Source organism: Aegilops tauschii, chromosome 2, assembly GCF_002575655.3.
Source record: "Aegilops tauschii subsp. strangulata cultivar AL8/78 chromosome 2, Aet v6.0, whole genome shotgun sequence".
NCBI lineage: Eukaryota > Viridiplantae > Streptophyta > Magnoliopsida > Poales > Poaceae > Aegilops > Aegilops tauschii.
Genome location: NC_053036.3, coordinates 645,406,531 through 645,413,078, shown reverse-complemented (window position 1 = coordinate 645,413,078; position 6,548 = coordinate 645,406,531). Strand labels below are relative to the sequence as shown.

The following is a 6,548-nucleotide window of genomic DNA, read 5'->3' as shown; positions in this document are numbered from 1 at the left end:
AACACCTTTTCCGGTCCATATCCTTGCCACATGCAAAAATGCAACCTCATTTGCTTAGTAATTATTTAATTATGATTTTCCAAAGTTTCTATCCAGAAAAGAAGCTTTGTGAAGGAGGTGCAAGCTAGGCATATCCAAATGAGTTGAAATTTTGCATGGTCCCTCATATCATCATATAATAGCCCTCCACCAAAGTAGAGCTCATTTCATGCCTCCATGTGAGCTCATCTTCAATTCTTTGTTTCTGTCCAAAATTTCAGTTTGTGAAGCAAGTATATTTTATCTTGCTCCATTTTGGCTGCCAATTTTTCTAGGCCTTTTATTATCCATATAACCTACCTCCACCCATTTTGGGCATGGTTCATCAAGCCATTTTTCCTCTAGAAGTTTTCCAAGTTTCTGGACAGAAATGATGTTTGTAAAGCAAGTACCATTTTGGATTGTCCATTTGGTATGAGCTTTTTACAGCATCTTTATATGTCCATATCATGAGGATTTGCCAAGTTGCATCCCATTCCATAACTCCATGTGAGTGCATCATCCTAATCTAGTTTCTGGACCAGTTTATGTGGTTGTTAAGCAACTACATTAAATCTTGATCCTAATCCTCTCCAAGTTACCAGGGTGAAAGTCCTTCTTACGCTAAACCTACTAGACAACTCCATTGCTTCCAATCCCTTTCCTGTTGCTCAGCAGTTCTCACCCAAGTTTACTGCAGTAAACTTCAAAGGATGATTACCTGTTAACCATAGCAGTTTTCATCGTTCTACCACCTCAGTTGTAACCTCCCCTGGAAGGACTTACCACTAGACAACACGCTCCAGCTCATCTCCCCCGCTACATGCCAGTGCACGCGGTGACCACGACAATGGCGTGCCTCTGCACGCGCTCTGTGTGCAATGGCCGCGTCCAGTGGCTGCTTGTGCTGGACCCCCTCCTCCTCTCGTCGCCTTCGCACGCGTGAGCGTGTACAGCAGCTGGCCCGTGTCGTCGCCGTTCCCCTGGACCCCTCTCCCCCTCCGTCCGTTTCCTCACCGACGCTCGCCGCCGAACGCCCACGGGAGCACAGTGCCCCGACATGTTTTAATGGTGCTCGGCTTCTTCCTCTGCTCTCCGGCGTCGTCTACTCCTCCGTGAGCTCTGAATCACTTCCCCGTCGCCTTCCCCGAGCCCATGCGCAAGCACACGCGTCTGCGGCGCCGGACATGCGTCCACGGCGACGCCAGCGCGACACCTCGCCCCGCGCCTATATAAGGCCATCCCGACCCCATATTGCTTCGCCACTGGCCTCCTGCACCTCCTCTAGCCTTCCCTGACCATTTCCCCGAGCTTGAGTGGCTTTCCTCATCGCCAATGGCCGCCTCGGCCGCCGGCTTCCTCCTCGCAAATTCGTGACATGCCGAGCCCCTCCCCTCCTCATTCCTCCACCAACCGCTTCCACCATCACCCCGGAGTCACCCCAGCTCCTCAACCCCTCCTCTGGCGCACCGGGGTGCCGTGCCCATCTCCTCCCGGCGCCACCGTCCGCCGGCCTCATAGCCACCACCGCCTCGGTCCTCCTCACCGGCCGCGGGTGGCACCACCAGATGCGCCTCTCCGCGTTGAGCTCACCCATAGGCGGAGCACTGCGGGAGACGCCCGGAGTCGCCGGCAATCCCCGTCGTGGCCGGCCGGTCCTCTGACCCGCGCGGGAGCGAGCGAGGTTGAAGACGAGCCCAGGCCAGGCGGGCCCCATCGCCCGCGGACCCCCTCGTCAGCAGCACAGCCCGTTGACACGCCCTCGCTGACGTGGATTAGTGGAAACGTATTCCACGGAATACGTTTTCGCTAATCAAAAGCGTAAGCAGCCGCGGTTGCGGGACAGATTGCGCTTTCACTTCACTGAAAGCGTATTACATTGAGTGCGCATTCTGTTTTTCCCGCCGAGGGCCTGTTTGTGATGATTTTATTACAGATAGGTTCCTGGCAGAAAAACCCTTATATCTTTTTACTCCCAACTCCAAATGAGGTGATTCCAAAGCTCACTTCTTCGTTTCGTCAAGCTGGTTCTGTTGGTTTCATTTTCACTATGGTTTGACACTGTGAAAATGACCTTTTTGCCCTTGCATGTAAACAGCCCCTCCGAGAGAGAACTGTTTCCGGCAAATCTTTCCGCGGCTTCACCGCACTTCTTCCCAGAGTATTCTTCATCCCCAGGCAAGCCATAATACCCACTTGCGTGATAGTCATGCAGTAGCCATGGTTTTCAACTTGAATATTTATTAAATGATTGCTTGTTTAAAATATGGTTATCGTTGTTTCGATAATGCTTCTGGGTTAGTGTTTACTTTCTTGCTATGTTGTTATGCACCTGGTTGTCATGCCCTGCTAGTGCTAGTATTCCTTTCATATTGCCATGCTTGATAGTAGTACATGTTGGGTTGGTCATGTTCTTCGGTGCATGACTAACGTCAGTTACCGAGTACTGTTAATATGCATTGTTCCTTTGATGTTAGTTGGTTAAGTGTTACTCGTTAATGTTATTGATGAGTTCTCGCATGGTATTTGTGGTTGATGCTAGTGGTCATGTTATGTTATGAGTAGTGTTGCACTTGTAATATTTAGGCTCGTCATTATGCCATGTTCAGTTTGAGATTATTTCATAGTTGATATGATGGATAGTTATGTTGCATCCCGTGCTTATGTTGATATCATGCTCATGCTTTGTATATGCATTTTATCATGGCTCAGCATATTGCATTCAAGTTTAACCGGATTAAATTGAACTTGAACAACTGTTGGCTGAGTCATGGTGCCACCATATCAAAACTGACCAGTGCAACCACGCTTACCTTTATGGGACGGTCCTAACTGGGTCTATTGTCGTGCCTCTCGCCGGTGCCTCCAACTAGGGAAGGTTATGGGCGTGCGTACCCTGATCAGGTAAGCAGACATAACTTTGTGTGCCCGTTGTTGTTATTTTTATGGATCCGGTCCCCGTGAGGGACGTTTGGCCACGACGGTGGTAGTTGTGTCTTTGGTAGACACGGGGCCACCCAGGACTAGCCCAGTTGGGAGTGGGTCGGAGTGGCCGGGAGAGTGTCATGACAATAGATCGGTTTTGTCGGAATGCCGTTGGTCCACCCGAATGGGAGTGCGAGGCCATGAGTTCCGTGGTGTGGGTATAGTGTACTAACCTCTGTAGAGTGTATATTAAATCTATCGATAGCCGCGCCAGCGTATAAGGGCCCAGTTCATGTCGGTCCCACCATGAGTCAACAGTATTAATAATAACTTGATTAATGACAACCCCGGTTCGATGATGAGATAAGTTGGTTGTGATCGCCGGAAGGATCACCGTTTGAGACCAAGTGTTGGTCATGGTTGTGATCGCCGGAATGATCACCGAGGTATCTAGGATACCGAGTTGTTGGATATTCGTGATGTTGTGCGAGAATCATGGGTAAAAATCAAGCTCCTTGTGGTCATTTAATGATTACTACGGTATTGTTTATACCAAGCTTGATTTGATCCTGAGATGATCGTGTGATGTCCGAGGTTGGTAAGTGATGCATGTGATGGTTGTGTAGTAACCCGAGCAGAATAAATGGTGCATAAAGTGTCATCATGTTGCATGCTAGTATCGTCAGATTTATTTGTACATGCCATGCTCATATTGTTCTAGCAGTATTATTTTCCTGTTGTCCATGCCATGTTATCCTGATGATCTCATGATAATTCCTGCTTAACCTGTAAATGCCATGCTGATGTTTGTCTTGAATGCTTCTGGTTATTGTGAGCTTGCAAGTACATTCAATGTACTGACCTGGCGTGTCATGCTAGCTTGCAGGTCGTGCCTGGATTGCTTGCTTGTTTGGTGTTGTTCCTGTGTTCGCGAGCTAGGATAAACGTTCCAGCCAGAGTCCCTGCGGAGTGGAGTTCCACCGTTGTCGTTGTTCCGCTGCTAGAAGTTTTTCCGCTGCTTCGAGTTGTTCTGCTGCTTGCGTAGAGCAACTGAGGATGGCGTAGTGTCGCCGTGCCGATGTTATTCATTGTAATATCGGAGATCTTGTATTCATATTCGTGTAATAATAGAAAGCTGGTTTGTCTATGCTAAGCAGTGCCGTATTCCAGAAGACTTTTCCTCGATCTCTGGGCTGGAATACGGGGCGTTCCGGTTTCTCTAAGCCATGGTGCCACAGGCTTGGTATCAGAGCAGGTCTGGTTGTAGGATTCCCTAGCCCGCGCGAACGTTAGAAAGCAGTAGTATAGACCCAGTTGGTTTGTTGCACTTGATTGTTGCATTTGTTTGTCGCATAGCATGCATATAGATTGTTATTTTGTCACTAACGGTTAATCTTGTGAGTGTAGGTGGCATCGTTTTTCGGTCCACCGCCTGCACCATCTTTCTTAGCATGCCTGCTCCTCGGTGTGATGCGACCACATCATCATCCATGCCCTCCATCTCGTCCCCTTGGCAACCCTTGCTGATCTTTGTTATCAGAAAAGGGCAATGCCAATAAACCCAGTCTTCCACTGTTATCTTGCCATGTCATTTCATTCTTTGGACGGGTATGATTCCCTTCGTACGCTTGATGATGAGGTAGTCGTGACTTTTGTGTCTCGCTACTTGATCGTCAAGTCCGTCCTCACCTGTGTATCCATCCATATCCAGCCGCTGTTCAGCCAGTGCTTGGTGTAGCTTCGGTTACGCCAACTCCTTCCACACATGGATATAATTTTCGTGCACACCGCCACAGCATATTAGACCGTAATACCGGAGTTTCCGTGCGATTTGTGTGCTTAGGTGTGCATGCATATTATGGTGTGAGTAGCAGTAATATGTGATGATTGCTTGATTAATTATATTAGTAGTATGTTTGTGTGCTTTTGTTTTAGTCGTTTCTTTTGTTTCTTTGGGCCTCCGGTGTTACAAATTTTCCCTTATTAAAGTTGCTCGTCAGCCGACACTGGACCCGAAGAGTCAGCAAGAAATGCATATATTTGGAAACTCAGCTAAACAGAATGGAATTGTCAGCAGACTGCAGTGAAATTGGAAATAGCTCGTCTGAATACAAAAGAAATCCTGGATGGAATGTCAGTATAAAGTTGGCATTAACGTGCACTCCTCACAACAGTATGGAATTCTCAGCTGACTGCATTCAGATTGGGGGATATCTGATCATGTTACTGAGTGTCAAGTCTCCCTCAGCGCAAAAATGATCAAATCAGTAAGAAGATAAATTGTGTGCAAGGTTGATAGAATATTATCAAAGGTATGGCTCAGAAACAAGTTTAATTTTTCGCTGAGGATGATTTTGGAACCCGATGTACCTGGAAGCAAGCAAAAATATGGCATGTACTCAGAAAGGAGGATAGTCCTGCAAAACCCCGTTTCATACAAGAAATCAATAACAAAAATTTTAAGATGGTTATATGTGTGGAAATCGGTCCGCATATCACAATAAAAAGCTTCTGGTGTAATTAAGCAACCCAATCTTCCCTCGCAAGATACCCAACAAGTTTCCAAGGAAAGATTCATCTATCTTCCTTAGTACGATACATGGATGATTTCCCGTACAAGGTACTCTGCCTTCTTCAGTAAGCAACCGCAAAAGCTTCCGGCATAAGGTATTGAGTCTTTCCCCAGCAAAGTCTTTAAGGGGGTAAGCTTCTGAAGCACGATACCCAGTCTTCTTCAGCAAGCTGTCTGATGAAAGTTTCGAGCACAAGCCAGCCAATCGTCCTCAGTAAGACATTGGTACAAGGTAATACGCTGTGAATTGACAGCATATGGCAGTGAATCCCAAGAATCGGATCCGCAACATTTTGGTCAGAAGCAAGAATCAGTCGGAATACACGTCTGTCTCGGGAATCAGATTCTCATATATATGCGGTGAGCATACCACCAAGATCTTACAAGTCACTCGGATGAGGATCTGACAACCACGTGAGGATGGTTAAGAGAAGAAAGCCAGTATACACCAAAGTGTGACAAAGGATTATGAGGATTGACGACATCAATGAGCTCAATGCAAGTACCTGTGAACCTGGAAAATGATCTTGATGAGCCCTTGTCCCCTTTTTCTCCAATAACGGCACCGCGCCTGTGATCTAAGCTGTTTTTAGCTATCCGGGGTGGATGCCGATTTTTATTTCTCTCTTCAACGACTGTCACGAGTTCTGAGCTGCTTTTCGGCCGGCTCGTACAGTTGTTGAGTTTCTTTTTGTGATAGTAGCCCTATAGCTGCTTTTTGGCTATTTTAGGGAGCTGCCACCTTCTTCTTATCAACCAGGTCTCATGTTCTGAGCTGCTTTTCGGCCGTCTTGAGCCGTGGTTGAGTTACTTCAGTAATGTCCTAGATCTGAGTTGTAAAGACTGTTCTGGTGGCTACTGATTTATTTTCCGATTTCTTGCAAAGGTTCGGATGATCATTTTCCTACGGTCAGAACTTGCGGGGTGTTGAACCTGCCATTTAATGGGGTACCCTGTCAGAAAAATGAGGATAAGCTGCGATTGCCGAATAATTGCACCGACAGTACCTATGGTGATACGAAGAAGCAATATG

The 6,548-nt window shown here is 47.1% G+C and overlaps 1 long non-coding RNA gene across 1 annotated transcript; it reads left to right on the top strand.

The window, feature by feature from the left end:
- The first annotated feature begins 1,104 nt into the window (after positions 1–1,104).
- LOC141042152 (uncharacterized) lies at positions 1,105–4,773 on the top strand. Its single transcript, XR_012203968.1, has 3 exons — positions 1,105–2,008; positions 2,117–2,196; positions 3,823–4,773. It is a non-coding gene; the product is annotated as an uncharacterized lncRNA (long non-coding RNA).
- Positions 4,774–6,548: the final 1,775 nt, after the last annotated feature.